Here is an 18,319-nt window from a genome sequence, read left to right on the forward strand (position 1 = left end):
CAGAGGGGCAGGGGTAGGGCCCGGTGGACTCGTCGGGGGAGTAGCGCAGAGTTAAGTCCCTGCGTGAAAGCATCTGGAGGGTGCTGGGGGTGACTGAGTCCACAGCTGGGGGAGGCTTGAGAGGGGCCCGGGCGCCGGGGAAGTGCCCTTCCCTGCCGCGTCTCTCTGCCCTGCCCCGTCACCTCTTCATCTTGGCTGAAGGTCTGGGGCACTGTTTAGGGTCTCAGGAATAGGTCAGCTTCCCGGAGCCACTAGAGCCCCAGGACAGGCAGGAAGGTTTAGGATGTGCAGAGGGGCCGGCTATGATGGAGCAGCAGCCAGCCATGGAAACTGAGGCCCCCTCCTTCAGCCCCCGAGGTGGGCAGGGAGACAGCTCTGAAATTCCCAGATGTAGCCCCCCACGCTCTCAGCTCTGAAGGTCCAGCAGCCCTGGGCCCACACGCTCGGCCCTTGGCAGCAGCCCCGAGGGAACTGACACCCAGAAATGAAACAGATTCAGGTTCCCAGCAATGAAACAATGTGTAAATGCCAAGCTGAACCAACCTGGGAAGATCCTGGACCCAGCAAGTGGGCTCACTCACTCAATCAATCACAAAGCCCCAGAAATTGTCTTGTTATCCCTAAAGGAATGAGTAGCTTATGAAACCATAAAGTATTACTGGAAATTATTGTTTAACTGTTGCCTGACCATTGTTACCCTAGAAACTTGACAAAACACCTTTGTTTGATAACTAATTTTTGTGAATGAATAAGGCGTGTACTGCTTATGTAATCAAACCCTATATCAACTGCTTGCTACTTGGAGTCAGGGCTGCTGTCAAAAGACGACTCTGTGGGTGAGAGAGTTGACCCCAGTATACTGGAATAAAACTCCTGCTTTTGCATTGTCCTGTGTACGTCTCTGTCTGTCTGTTCACTCAAGAATCTGGAAACCCGGGTATCACAGAGACACAGGCCTTCCCCCTACCTGCAGCCCCTCTGGACGATAATCTGAGAGATGCCCTTGGCAATGCCTTTCCACAGGTGGGCAGCAGCGTCGCAGGATCCTCACATTGTCCTAGAAACGAGCCCAAGGAAGGGGGCAGAGCAGGGCGGACACCAGGAAGACGGGTGCGGAGAGCTGAGGGCCCTCAGTTCTCTTCTGGGTCACCCACCTTTCCGCCTCGCCACTCTACAGAAAGGGAGAGCTGCAGAGGAGTCTGGGATTGTTCTGACTATCCTGAGCCATGAGATTAACAGGCCAGAGTGCAAGGCTCTCCCAGGACTCACAGCAGGAGTCGCCTTTCTTCATTCCCTGGAGGTGCAGACAGGGTGTGGACACAAAACTGGCCCCGCTCTAGCCCTACCTCATGACCCAGCCAGGTCCCGCCACACCCTGTCTGGCACCCACCCTCCAGGCTTGCATAAAAGCTCTTTCCCATCCAGAACTGGAAGAGCATCCCTCTGAGAGCATCCCTCTGAGAGCATCCCTCTGAGAGTGTCCTTAGAGCGTGTCCCTCTGAGACAGTTTGTCGGGAGCATCCATGGGGGAAGCAGAGTGACCTGGTTGCCCTGGACATGACCACCACCGACGAGGAGAGTGACCAGGAGAAATAGGAGGCTTGGAAAGCTCCAGAACTCAAGAGAATCAAGAGAGACCCAGGAGAGGTCGCTCGTACTGGAAGGAGCCCGAGAAGATGGTGCTCAGCAGCTTGTTACCTGCACCAGGTCAGCAGGCTCAGGACAAGCGTGAGGCTGAGGAAAAGGCAGGATCCCACAGGTCCCCACAGACCTCACTGGTTTCCTCCCGAAGAGAACCTCCAGCATACGGGTACAGGAAAGGTTGGACACCTCACTTATTAGAGGATTTTGGAGACAGAGTTGCTTTTCCATTGATCCATGTGGCCCGATATCCACTATGAGACAGAAGGGAAAACTGTCAAATGCACTGGCCGTTCAGGTGGATGCGGAAGGAAAAATCAAGTATGGCGCAATTGCTCAAAAAGAACAGTCCAAAGACAAGGTCATTTCCAGCAAGTTCAGTGACCTGGTGTCCAAAGAAGTGACCAACGCAGATGATCCAGACCTCCAGAGACCCGATGAAGAAGCCTTTCAGAGAGATAACCAAAAGGACCAGACCAGCCTTAAAGAGGTCTGTGTCTCAAAAGCTGAAGTAAGACCTCACTTACTCTTCATTTTCAGAAATGGAATACAAATTATCAAATGATGCCTTTTAAGTAGGTCTGATTATTATTTGGGGAATTCCAAATAATAATAGCGAGTTTTCTGTTGAAATATTGAATGTAATCAAAGTATATAGAGTAAAGTGAAGATTATTAGCCACACAGGTGGGGGGGCGGTAGGATGGGGGTATCCTGGGGTTCTTGGTCATGAAACATGTGCACTGGTGAAGGGATGGGGGTTTGATCATTGTATGACTCAGACTTAAACATAGAAGCTTTGTAACTTTTTTCATGGTGATTCAATAAAATAAATAAATTTTTAAAAAGAGAGAGAGTGAGGAGAGACTGAGGAGAGAGAGAAGTGGTGAGGGGGCAGGGAGGGAGGGACTGTGGAACGGGAATGGCGTCCCCACATGCCTGCGAGGCCACGTCCAGGCTCCACACAGGCACGGTCCCGCGGAGCCTTCTTCCTGGGTGAGGACAGAGTTTCCAAGAGAGGTTTAAGTGCAGGGACCCTAGAGGATCATTTTCACAAAACCGTTCTTCCTCAAGTCCCGAGATCAGGAACTCTGGGTGCACCCAGTTTCCGCCTCGGGAGTCAGACACCATGTGACCCACGCAGCGTGGGGCCAAGACAGCACCCAGAGCTCCAAGTTCTTCCAACAGAAAGCAGCAGGGCTGCAAGGCGTCTTTGGATGGCCATCTGCCAGAAGTGGGAAGGACTGACGGGTGCCACTAGCACCTCTCCCGGCCTGTGAACCCAGCAAGTCTCCACATCTGCTCCTGGATTTGCTTAAACCGTTCTTCCCCTGGGCCTGGTCCCTGTCCTGTACCAATGGTTCCATCCCTGTCCATGGGTGACCCCATCTTTGAAAATGCTTGCTGAGGTTTGGAGTCACCCTGAGAAGCCCACAGAGACGCACTTTCCAGACAGGATTGGAGATGCTCATTGGAAACCACGAGAGCGACCGTGACCGTGGGTTCCCCTGCACTGGAGCCCCCCACACACTTAGACTGATGGCAGAGCAGCTGGGGTGCAGGCCGGAACCACCTCTGAAAGCCCCTCAGGGACCCCAGGGTCCTGCCACAGGGGCCATCTACCAGGAAGCCCTGGGGACGTGGAAGGGAGGGGCTGTGACTTGTGTATAATCCCTTCCTATTGGTTTAGTGTGTTTTCAATGAGGAATAAAGCTTTCTGTGTTTAAACCATCTTGTTGGTCTTTGTGTGTTTTGGTGGTCAGGCGGCCTCTAAGGGGAGAGGTTGATATTGGGGGGCTGGGGGCTCCCCTGTACCCACTCACTGGTTCCAGAGTCTTGGGAGGAGACCAAGTATAGCTTGGCATCTGCCTGAGTGAGGACGGGCACTGAGTGGCTTTAAGATAGCAGGCACCCCTGGACCATCCCTGAGGGACAGGCCCTTGGCAGACTCAAAGCCCTTTCCCGGTCACCTGCCTGAGGACCTGAGCAGGGGACATCTCCCCGTGCTGGCCCTCCCTGAGGAGCCTGCAGGGAACTGGAGGCGCCGGCGGGTGCTTGCAGGACAGCAGCCCAGGAAAGGGCGGCCCCGGGCACTCCCGGTCTGCGAGGTCCCTCCTGCACTCAGGAACTTCATTGCCATCAGAGAGTCTGTCCCCCAAGAGGCTTCACAAACTTCCTCCGGGTCATGCTGCTGAAAGCCCCCTTCCTCCACAGACAGGCCAGGGGTGATTCTTCTCTCACCTCCCCGTGCCGTCGTCACAGTCTAGTCTCCAAGTACCCTCCCGAGGACCACGGGCTTATCCATGGTGCAACCATCCGCCACGGCCGGCCCCGAGGGTTTCCAGCCTCCCTCTCTGCAGACTCTCCTCCCGGTGACCCCTGACTTGTCCTCGAAGGTCAGGGGCCAGGACACAGGGGGTCTGAGCCCATGAAGAAGCTGCCCTAGGGATCCTACCCTCTGTCCTCGTCGCCTGCTCTTGTCCTGCGCCTCTCTGCCTGCAGCGTGCGTGTTCCTCATCCAGATCTGTCTGGCTTGTTGCTGTCTTTCTGTCCAGGAGCAAGATTCCTGCCTGCTCAGCACATCTGGTTTTTATTTTTATTGATTTCATTTCAGTCTGGTGGCCGTTCCTGGCAGTGCTCAGGGGTGGCTCCTGGTTCTTCACTCAGGCATCTCCTGGCAGTGCTCGGGGGACTCTCTGGGATGCTGGGGATGGAACCCGGGTTGACTGCATGTAACACAAGCATCTTCCCTGCTGTACTATTGCTCCACACTCCTGATTTTTAGTACAAGGTGAAAGATTTATATGATCTGAAAAGAAACCACAGTCTACTGCTTTTTAATTTTTTTAATTAAAATTTTTTTTTTTGCTTTTTGGGTCACACCTGGTGATGCACAGGGGTACCTCCTGGCTCTGCATTCAGGAATTACTCCTGGCGGTGCTCAGGGGACCATTGGGATACAGGGATCAAACCCAGGTTGGCCACGTGCCAGGCAAATGCCCTACCCGCTGTGCTATTGCTCCGTATCCACCCTGGCTTCTTCTAGGACATTTGGGGTCCAAGCAGCATGGGGAGGCTACACCCTGAAAGACACTAGGTGATGCCCAGGGCTGAACAGGATCAGCTGAGTGTAAGGCCTTAACTGTGGTAACATCTCTCTGGCTGGAAGCCTCATTTTATTTTAATTTTAGTTTTTTGCTTTTTCAGATCACACCCAGCAATTCTCAGAGGGTACTCCTGGCTCTACAATCAGGAATTACTCCTGATGGTGCTCAGGGGACCATATGGAATGCTGGGAATTGAACCCGTGTCGGCCATGTATAAGGCAAATAGCCTACCGGCTGTGCTATTGCTCCACCCCAGAGTCTATTGATTTTTTTTTTTTTTTGCTTTTTGGGTCACACCTGGCGATGCACAGGGGTTACTCCTGGCTCTGCACTCAGGAATTACTCCTGGAGGTGCTCAGGGGACCATATGGAATGCTGGGAATAGAACCCGGGTTGGCTGCATGCAAGGCAAATGCCCTACCCGCTGTGCTATCCCTCCAGCCCCCAGTCTATTGATTTTTAAAGATGTTTGGAAGGACACTGAGTGGGTGACCCCACAGCCTGTGTTTGCGGCCAGCAGTTTGTGATGAAAGCTGACTGGCCCAACAACCTGAAATGAACTAGAATATCGCAGATCTGAAAGGCAGAAGTCGCTGCCGATGCTTCCGTCCCTTTGAGCCGTGTTGAGATTTGCCCAGGTGTCCCAACAACTCCACCCACGGCAGCTCTCACTGAACCCACCGTGTCTTCACAGAAGCAGAGTCTGAAAAACAGTGCCTGCTAGGAACGTTCCATCACTGCATGCCCAAGTGTGTTGCCAGGAGGGAGCTAACGAAGGTCTGTGTGGCGGTTTGCATGCAAAGGAACAGAGACAGGACATTCTGGGTCTTTAATCTGACCGTGCTCCAGCTTCCAAGCCACTATTTTGGTTTCAAGTGTCTATTTCGAGGAATATGGTACAGCTTCCCTACTATAGTGAATAACCAAGGTGCAAATCCGGGTGTCCTCAAGGCCCCTCTCTTCCCACGTCTGTCCATAGTTTCCAATCTCCTTTGTCCCTCCGGAATGACGGCTCCCCCGGACTATTACCGGGCATCCTTGCTGCCAGCACTTCTCCCCTTCAGATGGTTATTTACAGTCTGGCCTCGTCCTTCCTTACAGAATAGTTTCTCAGTGCCCTATTGTCCACCCAAACCAGCCCAGCAGAGGCTTGTGTGTGTCCTTTTGTGATTTGGTTCCAATCTCCCCTGGTGTTCTTGTCCCCTGTCAGAACCAGATGACGAGAACAGCTGTTCTCTGCGGGCTCATTTGTAAGCTATCGGAAAGGGTAAGGAGACGGCCGGCCCCGGGCCAGTCCCCGTGCACTGGGTGCCATGTGCAGCCCTTTTTTTCTCAGGAAGCATTTCTGCCTCTTTCACACGCCCCAGTCGGGCCCCCCAGGAGCAGGTGACATTTTCAGGATACACAAAGGAGAATTCCTAACTGCTGGCGACCAGAAGGCACTTCGGAAGCCAACAGTGCAGGGCCCTTAGCAAGAGCAACTTCTTCACAGTTCAGGAGGTTCAGGGCCAAAGTCTTCCTTTGAGATGCCGCATTTGGAGCCAGACATTACTTGCAGGTCAAAGCTGCTTTAGCATTCCTTTTTTCCCCCTCCATAAGCAAAACCTGATAAAAACAAGTCCTGGAGAAACACAAAGCCATCATGTATTGATGGGACATCAGGAGGAAGAAAAACGCACACTTTAAGACATTGAACTCGGAAGGCGGAGTATAATAAGTCAGAAAGCAGAGGTGTGGGGGCTGGAGCAATAGCACAGTGGGTCGGGCATTTACCTGATATGTGCTGACCTGGGTTTGATTCCCAGTATCCCAGATGGTCCCCCAAGCACCACCGGGGATAATTCCTGAGTGCAGAGCCAGGAGTAACTCCTGTGCATCATCGAGTGTGACCCAAAAAGCAAAAAAAAAAAAAAAAAAAAAAAAGCAGAGATGAAAAATGGTCCCCTCTTTCCCCAAGGTGAGCCTGGGATTTTTTTTTTCCTTCTTTTTTGCCTCAGACGTATAAGCATTCAATGTTTGCATTAAAATTTTTAGTTCCATATTAGGGCAAAGTCATTCCTACTGGGGAAATTTGACTGTTAAGAAATCTCAGCTGTGTGCTGATCTCACTGTCCACATTGTCTTTGTGTGAGCACTGCCTGAATCCATCAATAAACACTTTAAATGCAACCTTCACTGTAGCCTTGGGATTTCCTGGAAACTCTCTCGCCTGAATTGTAATGCAGACTGCATGGCCCGGACTCTCACCTTCAACTCGGTGGCAGTGGAGAGCATGGGGCAGACCTTCAGGGGTGAGGTCTGGCGGGTCGGGCACACAGCGGGCACACAGCGTGGGGAGCAGACAATGTCTCAGCTGAGTTCTTCCCCTAGGGGTGAATGTTTCCTTTGGTTACACGGAAGGAGGGCTTGTAAGGATGTTACTGGGTTCTTTGGAGATGTGCCTCTGGGCCGTCTATCTGCCCACTTGAATCTTTCTCAAATATATCCTGGCCGCAAGGAGCAGTCAATGAGAATTCGTGGCCAAGAGTGAGCCACCGAGAAACTGATGTGGTCACATCGCTGGGAAGGAAAGTCCAGTGAGCTGAGCGGCTGTCCCAGCCCTAAGAAGGTGCGCTAAGGTGTCACCCGCAGGCGGTTGGAGCCTCAGGTCAGGAAGCAACAACTGGAAGCCTTCTCAGGGCTTTAAAAGTCCAATTCTCAAAAATTAAAAAATAATAATAATAAAATTTGGGAAAAAACAAACACCAAAAAAACCCCTCCAATTCTGATTGCAGTCACCAATCCCCACAAGCTAATGGAAAGGCCTGCCTGGCTTTCCTTAGACCTGGGTCAGCGGAACTCCATCTGTTTGGGCCCTCGTGCAGAGGGAGGGGGCGAGCGACAAACGGGAGTGCTGGGTGGGATCCCCAGCAGCACACGGCCCCAGAGCGTGGCCCTCCTGCCGCCAGGATGGCCATTGATGGGGCCCGAGAGATGGGTCAGCCTGGAGGGCACTGGCCTTGCACGCCCAGGACTGGTGTTCGATCCCTGGCATCCCATATGGTCCCTGAGCACTACCAGGAGTGATTCCTGAGTGCAGAGCCCGAGTGACCCAAACAACCATGTTCAGCTGAATAAGTCAGAAGAGGAAGGAGAAAACCACAGGACGTCACTCCTCTGTGGGCGACAGAGAAAAGACACGGGAATGGAAATATCTGGTATGACAATTTCTTGTTCTTCACTCAGACTAAGGGTGACACAGGACGCGCCCATCAAAACCAACCATGTTCATGTGATCGTAACCACGAGGTTCCACTCTAAGGACCCCAGATGGAGCCTGTTTCATCCACACAGGGCTGGGGTTTGCTCCATAGAGGTTAGGTTAGAGTAGCCTGCCTCCGGTTCAGCTGTTTGTATACAGACACAGGTACAAGTCTGTGCTATTGTGAAGCAAACAAACCAGCCGGCAAGTTAAGCTTCATTCCAGGCACGTGGCACGCCAGTCGTGCAGTTATTTTCCAATCAAGGTGTTATATTTAAATATCGCACCAGAGCTCTCTGGGGCCAGAGCCTAGAAGTGAGGTAAAACCATGGGCCTCACCGAAAGAGGGACGGGTCAGAGGCCACTGTGCTCACCTTCAGGTCAGGCCACAGAGCCACGGGACAAGGAAGCCTGCTGCTAATTTCATTACACTCTGATTTGCTTAATCACAAGGTTCCACTCTATTAATAAAAATTTTCATTTATTAAGCACCGCTACGGGGCTAACCTTGTGTCCGTTCTTTTCATGAATTATCTTATTGAATTCTCTTATCGGCTCCATCAGCCCCGTTTTACATCAGAGGAACCTGATTCAAAGAAGATGAATTAACATGCCCAAGGTCAGACAGCCCGTGCATGGCAATACAGATTTTGTCCTGGGAATTCTTTTCCAGAGACCATAATTAACATGTCTAATTTTGCGCGGTAAAGGACATAGGGAAGAGAGAGAGGCCTACTGCCACAAAAATAAATAAATTCATACTTAGATGGCCGCCCCCCACCCCACCCGGGCTCTCTGCAGTTGCTAATTTGCTGGGTAAGTTCTCCCCCGGACGCCAGGAGAGGCCTGGGGAAAGGAGCTGGGATGCTTTGTGGAACGACAGGGTGTGAGGGGTGGGTCCGCTGCTGCACTCCGGGGCTATCCAGCCTGCTCCTCGTACCCTGCGCTTCAAAACTCAGCTCCCACGTCACCCTGGAGAGTGTCCAGAGTGACCCGAGTGCTCGAGACACATACCATCTAGTATGACTCTTAGGAAGTGGAGGCAGTGATACGAGCAAATCCTCCGCCCCTCTGAGGTATGAAACGACCACTCCAAATTAGCCTTTCATTCACCAGCCCAGAGAGCCTTCTTACTCTGCAGGCTCTGACGCAGGTCTGAAACCAGCGGAGCTGTTCCAAGAGACTCAGCGAGGAGAACCAGGAGGAACTTTGAGCTCCAGACAGAAGCACGTTTCTCTGGTTCTGGAGCTGCTACTGAGACCCGGGGGTGCTCTGGGCAAAGTGCTCTTGCCCATGGCCTCTGGCACTGTTGGGGCCTCATGGTGTCTCTCCACTCAAAGAAAACCATTTCTGGAAGCCCTAACTCCTGGGACTTGTCGATGCCAACCTCGGGGCTGTAACCAAGTCAGAGGCACACTGAGTTCAGCTGAGCCCTGATCCAACATGGTGGTGGCTGTCGAACAGGGGGAACGGCCTGGGCCCCCTGTGAGGCCAGACAGATGGAAGGACTGAGCACTGGACAGTACAGGGGCCAGGCCCTTGTGCTGCGGGTGCCATGACCCTGATTCTACCCCCAGCACCACACTTGGTCCCCTGATCACAGAGCCAGGAGTAGCCCCTGAGAGTGGCCAGATGTGGCCCCAAGCCAGCTAAAACAAGAACCTCCAAGGATCCAGATGGTACTGGAAGCTTCCTGAAAACCATGGACTAGGTACCCTCCCTCCCCAGCAGCCAGCCCAGACAAGCCTTCCTGTATGGGACCGGATGGAGGAAAAGGGCCTTCCTGAGGAGAGGGAGCCGCGGTGCCCCAGAGGCTGGAGACGCACCTGCTCCCTGGCCTGGCCCTCCTGGACTGGGAGGGCGGCTCCGGCAGATGGGCCAGGAGCCGAGCGGGGAAGTTGCCCTCGGCTGTTTGATAAGCTGAGTTTGCCTGCTCAGACTCCCTCCTCGTCAGCTTTGTTAGGTGCCATCTGCCTTGGCTTCTGCCTCGTGACCTGGGGGTGGTGGGTAGCCATGCCGAGGTGCCAGGATCTGAGGGCAGGAAGCCCAGGGGCAGGAGGGGCAGTGAGCCTCAGCCTCAGGCCTTGGGGGATCGGAACTGCAGGAACGTGGTACACCACCCTGTCTTCCTGAGCTGACCGTTTTTGACAGCACCGTGGACTCACCATGTGACAGGATACGACAGAGGACCAAGGCCGAGGGCCACCCACAGCCCGGGAAACTTCTGGATGGAGGTCAGCCTCGTGCAGGTCAGTTGCCATGCCGTATTCTCATGATGGGTTCAAGCTAATTATTAGGACCTGCTGATTTTCTGCACGGACAGTGAAGAGTACTGAAATATTCCCAAGTCAAGGCGCGCCTTCTCCCATCTTTGGGTATTGGTCACCATTCTAGATGGAAGAAGCTGACCACCTAGTAAGGCTATTTCCGTGTTGGCCTACACTTCCTAGAATGTTATAAGAAGTGTTGTGCTGGCGAGAGCCATGAGTGAACAGAGAGAGACAGCCCAGGATAGGAGAGTGAGTTTATCAGAGGCTCAGCACTGAGGACCTCAAGTCAGAAGAGAAAGAGATCTTTATCCTCTAAAGGTGGACTACAATCTCCATACATTCTTTTTATTTATTTATTATTATTATTGTTATTTTTTTGCTTTTTGGGCCACACCCAGCGATACTCAGGGGTTACTCCTGGCTTTGCACTCAGGAATTACTCCTGGCAGTGCTTGGGAGACCATATGGGATGCCGGGGATCCAACCCGGGTCGGCCGCGTGCAAGGCAAATGCCCTACCCACTGTACTATCTCTCTGGCCCCAATCTCCATACATTCTTATCAGTGAAACAGAGGAGACAGAGGGAATAAGTAAAAGAACAACAGTCAATGCATCCTTCCCGCATGGTAGGGCCTTCAGATGCTCAAAGGAAAGCAGTCAGTGTCAGTCTGTCTTGCCCGTGTCGGTGTGGCCTTCAGGTACTGTCTCCCGGCCACTCCCATAACTGTCGGGCTGGTGTGCTCCCATTAATCTGGTGGCTGGTGGGCCCTTGACTCAATTCATTGGGCCATGAAAGGAATGCTTCTCCCTCCTTTCTCTTGTTTAATTTAGGGGGTCTGTTTCAGCCCCCATATAGCTTCTTATTTGTCACTCTAGAAGCAAGTCTAGATGCCCATGAACATCCACACACAGACTCCATGGCAGAGAGAAAATGCATCATTCAAACGCATAAGGAGGTATAAGAGTAGGGCACATTTCAACAACCTCAGGGAGAAATAGAGAAGGCCTTGAGGTGTGTGGTGTTATTTGAATTTCACCATGACGGTTGCATGAGAATAAGATGCTTGACCTTCCATCCCAGGGAGGAAGATGCCTAGGGGCATGTGGTTGGGGGGCATCACTGGCCAGGGGCAGAGTCAATCCCAGCCCAGGAGCAAGAATGGGAAGAGGGAAGCAGGGAAGAGGAGAGGGAATTTTTTTTCTTTTTGGGTCACACCCAGCAATGCTCAGGGGTTACTTCTGGCTCTGCATTCAGGACTTACTCCTGGCAGTGCTCAAGGGATCATATGGGATGTGGTCTAACCTGAGTCAGCCACACGCAGGCAAATGCCCTACCTGTGTGCTATCACTGCAGCCCATGGGGATTTTGGTTTTTCTTTCAAATCCACACACAGCTGTGCTCCTTGCAAACTCCTGGCTCTGTGCTCAGGAGTCACTCGGATGCTCCGGGGACCATATGGGATGCCTCGGATTGAACCAGGGTCAGCTGCGTGCAAGCCCAGGCCTTCCCCACTGTATCTCTGCGGGCCCAGGAAGCTCCATTTGCATCTGGGAACTTGTTGCGGACATCCCAGGGCCTAAGACAGAAAACTCAGCATCCTGCTCTGCACGAGGGAAGAGGGATTTTGGACACTGCCCGAGAATGAGCACCTTTGCTGTCCTGGCAACTCTTGAGCGTGGCGCTGGAGCCTGCGGTGGGGCTGTCTGCCAGAGAGCACTTCATTTTCTAGGCACCCCTTGACCCATGGGGCTGGGGCACGGGCAGGGTTGCTGAGGTGCACTGGCCCTGGCAGGCGCCTCAGATTGCTCCCCAGAGGCCTGTGTCTGGAGCGCAGACACCCAGAAATCACATTTGTTTCCATCACTGACCCTCATGGATAGGCCTGCCTGGTACCCACACTTCAGGGGCCACACAGACATTGCTGTGTGGAGCCCCCAGGAGGGAGGTCACATGTGCTAGCAAGGGGAGAGCCAGGCCAGGGCTCGGGGAGGGGAGTGAAGTGGAACTCCGGGAGCTGAGGCTCAGCTCTGCAGTGCTCTGTTGCTGCAAGCCAAGGACTGAATCCCAATTTATTCATTTTCATGGGACGTGCAGTTGCCAAAGCAATCACTTCTCTCTTGTGCTTGGAAAGGTCCACTCAGGGTTCCAGGAGCTGAAACAGGAAGTGAGGCGGGCTGATCTTGTCGGAGCTGAGCATTAGAACTCGGGAAGCATGCCACCCCGGGAGGGGAAAGGTTTTTCTCTCTCGGCTTTTCCTTTCCCCGGTGGCGGCGTGGCAACCACCATCTTATAAGGCCGACTAAATAGAGGTACGAGCTTGCAATGATGCAATTTCTGGCAGATATTTCTGTGGACTTAGTTACTTACATACCAGAAATCCAAAACTGTGTGGCCAAGACCTCATATGCTCTTCATTCTCAGCAATGGAAAACAAATTATCAAATGCTGCCTTTTCCACAGGTCTGAATGTTAGAGGAAAATTCCAAATAATAATAGTGAGTTTCCTGTTGAAATATTGAATGTAATCAAAGTAAAAAGAAAGCAAATCAGCCACACAGGCGGGGGGTGGGGGGTGGGAGGGGAGGTATATTGGGGTTCTTGGTGGTGGAACCTGTGCACTGGTGAAGGATGGGTGTTCGATCATTGTATGACTGAGACTTAAGCCTGAAAGCTTTGTTACTTTTCACATGATGATTCAATAAACAATTAAAAAAAAGATTTTGGTGCACTGGATTTAAAAAGCCCATATCAAAATAACCGATTTTAGTGAGACAGATATAATATTCATATCAGTTGCCTATAAAGTTAAAAAAATACCTATTTGATCAGGAAGTAGACATGGTAAGAACTGGCAAAGCAACTTCTAATCTTTTGATAGTTTGTTTTATTTTTTTTCAAATCATATATTTTAAAGTATAGTAACATATAATTACAATATTTTTGTGGAAATACACGCCTACAACCTATGTTCCAACTATACGTATGTATGTGTGTGTGTATATACATATCACTTCATTATTAGTAGATCCTGACACTTAATTTGACAAAAAAAAAAAAGAACTCGGGAAGGCGGCAGGAGGTCTGTCTCCTCTGTGGTCCCACTGTTCCCTGGACTCGGGTCCTAAGGGCTGCCTTGCTCTTCTGTCTCAGTGCCCCAAGGGAATGGAAGGGTCCCCCTGGCCAGGAGAGGCATGTCAGAAAATGAAAGCAAAATAATCTGATATTCAAAATGAAAATGGGGTCAAAAGATGAGTTACAGATTTTAAGTTTCAGTCAGAAAAACCATTAACACATGAAGTCACAGGGGGAGGTCTAATTTGCTTTTTTCTTCAAGGTTAAAAGAAAACACGGGTGTTAGTTTTCCATTTATCCAGAAGAAAAGGCAAGGAAAGTAAATCTCCTGTTCAGTGAACTCTTTGTCCTCTGCTGGCCAGAATTCACAAGCACCTAATCCTCAGCCACCTGTAAAGGTGGAAGTGAGGAACCCTAGCTGGGGCCTGCCGATGCGAGGACTCGGACTTCAGCTCTTCCTCCGGTACCAGATCTTTCTCTTCTTCACTGTAGAAAACCCTGCTTCTGGGGCTGAACAATAGTACAGCCGGAAGGGCTTTTGAATTGCATGTGGCTGACCTGGGTTCGATCCCCGGCATCCCATAGGGTCCCCAAGTACCGCCAAGAGTAATTCCTGAGTTCAGAGCCAGGAGGAACCCCTGAGCATCGCTGGGTGTGATGCAAAAAGAAAAAAAAAGAAAGAAAAAAGAAAACTTTGCTTCTGTGACACTTCCTTTGGGAATCAGTCCTGATCACCCCACTCCTATATCCACAAAATTCCAAAGAGTGTCGCATTCTGGACTCTGCCTGTCAGAACTGTCCCAGCGTGCATCTCTTCTGGCCATACTCTGCCTCTCTTGGTATCGGGCTTATCAAAATCTGCACACAAGGCAAAGCTTTCGGGCTGATTGAGACCATCTACGATGACTTGTGGAGTGTGCGCTGTTGTTTGCAATCTTCCTGCTGTTTCCTGTATTCCTTCCTTTCCAAGGAATGAGTTTATCTGTGTTGCTCTTCAGGCCTTCAGTCTCACTCAGCATCCCCCCAGTGAAGGGGAAAAACCTCAGCGCTGTGCATATGATTCCGGGTGAATACAAGTTTGATCCAAAGGATTCGGTTTCCTGTCAGAAGCTGCGGGAGTTTTGCTCTTCCTGCCTGGCTTGCCACCAGCGGAAGGTGCCAGACCAGGTCCCACACTGGGCCTGTGGATTCAGGCTGCTGACCGCAGAACACTCGAGTACAACCCCGGTTGATTCTGTGAAGCCAGACTGTTGGAAAGACCTTGGACCCAGCCCTTTCACTGTCTTCAGGAGCTCTCGGTCGATTTTTCTCTCACCACTCAATAATACTTTTGGCCCGGTTGGCACTGAGTCCTGCAATAATGCCTCAACAAACCTTCTGAACAGATGCTAACATCCACTGGGACAACGCTGACACAGTCTTCTACACCACTGTCCGGGCTGCCCCTGGTGAGGTCTGGGACACGTCATATACAGTCCGAGTCCAGTGCGCTTTGGCTCCGTCTCCACCAGCTCAGCTAATGGATCCTGCACGCGCCTTGCTGTGGGAACTGCACTTCTCAAATTAGCGTCTAGCCCTGGCGTCTCTTATTTTGCTTCGGGGCTAGCACTGTAGATTGATGCCCCAGCTTCACTGACAACCCAGGGAGCAGCATCCAGGGGTGCAGAGTAATGTTTCATGATCAGCTCAGCAGAGTAAGCTTCTGGGTCCCGGCAGGCAGCTCCATTTCTAATGACCACTGTGCTGCAGTCAAAATTCAGCAAAGCCGCTTTATTCTCTCTGCCCCTTGGAAGCCTTGTCAGAATGCAAGTAAAACACCTCAGTGTGGAGTATCTTGGTTGTAGGAGATATTCTGGCTATTTTGCAACCGTATAACTAGGATCTGCCCCCATTAAGGTGCTCCCAGGAACAGGTCTGGTTCACAGGTGTTGATGAAAGTTCCTTCTGAACATCATTACTGATTCTTTCTCTGCATCAGATGTTAGTTTGGCTCTGAATTTTCTACAGCAGAGAGGACAAATGAGGCAGCTAAAAGCATCACCCAATGAATCAGGTGAAATCTTCATTTCCTAGTGGCTGGAACAATAGCACAGTGGGGAGGGCGTTTGCCATGCATGGGGCTGACCTAGGTTTGATTCCCAGCATTCCATATGGTCCCCCGAGGACCACCAGGAGTGATTCCTGAGTGCAGAGCCAGGAGAAACCCCTGTGCATTGCCGGGTATGACCCAAAACAACAACAAAAAATTCTTCACTTCCTCTGGTCTTGCAAAGCCTCATGGTCTCCCCTGTTTCGGACGTACTACCTACATCATTCACTTTTTATTCCCTCAGGTACGTTGCCCTTCACCAAAAGTGTCTTCAAGTCTTCTCCATGGTTCATTGTGAGAATCTGGTGATTCTGGATATTTCTTACGTTGCATGAAAAATTTTGGTACGGCTGAAACTTAATGATATCTTTCTCATTTATTTTTTGTATAACATTCCCTTTTATTATTTTTTAATTGAATCACTGTAAGCTATAGTTACAAAGCTTTCATGTTTGAGTTTCAGTCATACAATGATCAAACACCCATTCCTCCACCATTCTCCACCACCAATATCCCCCGTAACCCGCCACCTCCCCGTATCACCCTTTTTTGATTCAGTTATGTTTTTTTTTTTGAGGACACATTTGCCAGCAATGATTGGATAGGAATATATATCTCGACACATTTGGTGGGATGTAAAGGAGAAGGCAATCGATCTTGATCAAAAAATTGCATATATATATGTGTGTATACAAGGCTCAATCAATAATACATGTTAGTAACAGAAATCTCTTTAGATTATTTTTAGCACATTCCATGGGAGACTGCTGACAAGTTTTGGGGACTTTCTTTTGGGGCTCCCATATATGATCTTCCTTGTTATCTTCTTCAAAGGCAGATGTTAACTCAGAAAAGAAGAAAACTCGACTTGGGGTTCTACAGCTTGGTCCTTTGCTTTTGCGCTTCTTGGTGCAAAATTTTTAATGATGTCATCATTAAAATATTTTTTCCGGGCCTGAGCGATAGTGCAGCATGGAGGGCGTTTATCTTGCACACGGCCGACCCAGGATCCATCCCGGCATCACAATAGGTCACCTGAGCACTGCCAGAAATAATTCCTGAGTTCAGAGCCAGGAGTAACCCCTGAGAATCACCGGCTATAGTAAAAAATATATTTTTCCTTTCTGTCCTCTTATACTACAAAGTACAGGCCTCTCAACATTAAGTTTGTGATATTTGGGCTTAAATGTTTCACACCTGAACCTCTGTCAAGTAAGTGCCGCTGGAGACTCCCAGCCCAGCGCCTCTCAAGGCCTGAACTGTGCGTGCGGCTGCGTCTCCGGGTTCCCACCAGAAGCTTCCTAGTGAGCAAGTCTTAACCCTGGCAAGCGAGCTGGGGTCTTTCAGATCCAGAAGACAGTGTCGCCAACGGGGACTAACCTGGGCCAGAGCAGCTCAGTCCCAGCCTCCGCTCAAGCAGGGGTCTGTAGGGACGGGGGTGGGTCCAAGGGCAGGACAGGGGCAGGCCAGGCTGGGCACCCACACCCTGTCCCTGCACCCAGGGAAAGAAAAACAAGAACAAAACAGAATCCTGAAGCCTCTCCTAAGAGCCTTGCGTGCAGGTGGCTGTGCATGATCTCAGGCCTCACTTTGGTCTCAAGATTATCTCAGATTCTGTGGCTCCCCCACTCTGAGGCACCCACCGTCCTCTGGCTGCAGCCTGGGATGACTATATGTGGGTGGTGCCTCAGTTTCTCCTCTCTGAGGAGCTCAAATCATGTATGTCAAGGATGTGGTCTTGGGGCAGGAAATCTGAGTGTTCTTACTCCCCAGCAGCCCATCACTGGACGGGGCGGCCAGTCTGGGCTCTCTCCTGGCTCTCTTCCCTCCCAAACCCCAGATCCCCCTTGGAGGCCGCCCAGAACCTGGCGTGGGGTGGGGCGCTCAGTACCTACATGCCCACACCAGGAATGTGGCCTGTGTGGAGCACACCACGCACCCTGGAGGGCGACACTGTCCCTGCCCCTCCCCAGGCAGGCAGACGCCGAGGAGACAGCAATGGGCTGGACGGGCACTGGACCCGATCCTGACACCAGGGCCCCAAGGGACACTCAGGTGCAGGCCTGGCTCTCCATGCTCCTGCAGCTCACTGTCCGAGATGGTGGGGACAGAGTCTGGGCGGGGCTGTAGCCTCTCGTCACGCTGCCTGTCAACTTCTCTGCTTTCCTCCCTGAGACCCTGAGTCCCTCTGATAAACTCAGGGACAGCGTTGTCTCTGCCCCCGGGCATCTGAATATGATTTTTTATTTTTAAAATATGCAAACATTTATCCACTTTCTAGTGCCTGTGATGCAGGATGCATGTTCCAGGCCCTGCACCTCCTCATCTGCTGTTCTTTCCTTTGCTGCCATGCATTCAGGTGAGGGGCAGGGGGCTCCCCTGACACCCTGAAACCCAGTGACACAGAATAAGGATCTGGAGGGGCCCAGATTCGATGTCAAATCTGAGTGGGGTCCCAAATGTTCTGAGGGCAAGTGGGGGGTGTGGACAGAGGGAACTACTCCCGGGCTGGGCGTGTGATGGTTCTGCCTTGGCCGGGGCTGAGGCTCCCCCACCCATGGCTGGAGCCGCCCTATCCCCCAAACACACACACACACACACAGTGCAGCAGGATGGTTTAAACAGAGAAACCTTTATTCCTAAATGAAAACGACTAAACTAAGAGGAAAGGGGATTATACACAGGCCGCATTTCCACCCCGTGCCCTGTCCCAGGGCAATGTGGTAGGGGACCCCCGTGGCAGTAGAGTTTCCCACCCCTGATTTCTCCAAATAAAAGGGAGCCCTGGGTTCTGACCCTTCAGATTTGGTTTTTACTCTGGTTGCTCCCAGATCAAGTATTGCCCTACAGGACCTGCGTCCCATCGCTGAGTCTCACAGTCCATCCCAGGGAGGCGCCT

The 18,319-nt window shown here is 51.5% G+C and overlaps 2 pseudogenes; one reads left to right on the forward strand and one right to left on the reverse strand.

The window, feature by feature from the left end:
- The first annotated feature begins 1,676 nt into the window (after positions 1 to 1,676).
- On the forward strand, positions 1,677 to 2,156 carry LOC129401695 (SNW domain-containing protein 1-like; annotated as a pseudogene).
- Positions 2,157 to 13,713: 11,557 nt separating this feature from the next.
- LOC129401696 (S1 RNA-binding domain-containing protein 1-like) lies at positions 13,714 to 16,095 on the reverse strand (annotated as a pseudogene).
- Positions 16,096 to 18,319: the final 2,224 nt, after the last annotated feature.

This window comes from Sorex araneus, chromosome 2, assembly GCF_027595985.1.
Source record: "Sorex araneus isolate mSorAra2 chromosome 2, mSorAra2.pri, whole genome shotgun sequence".
Lineage (NCBI taxonomy): Eukaryota > Metazoa > Chordata > Mammalia > Eulipotyphla > Soricidae > Sorex > Sorex araneus.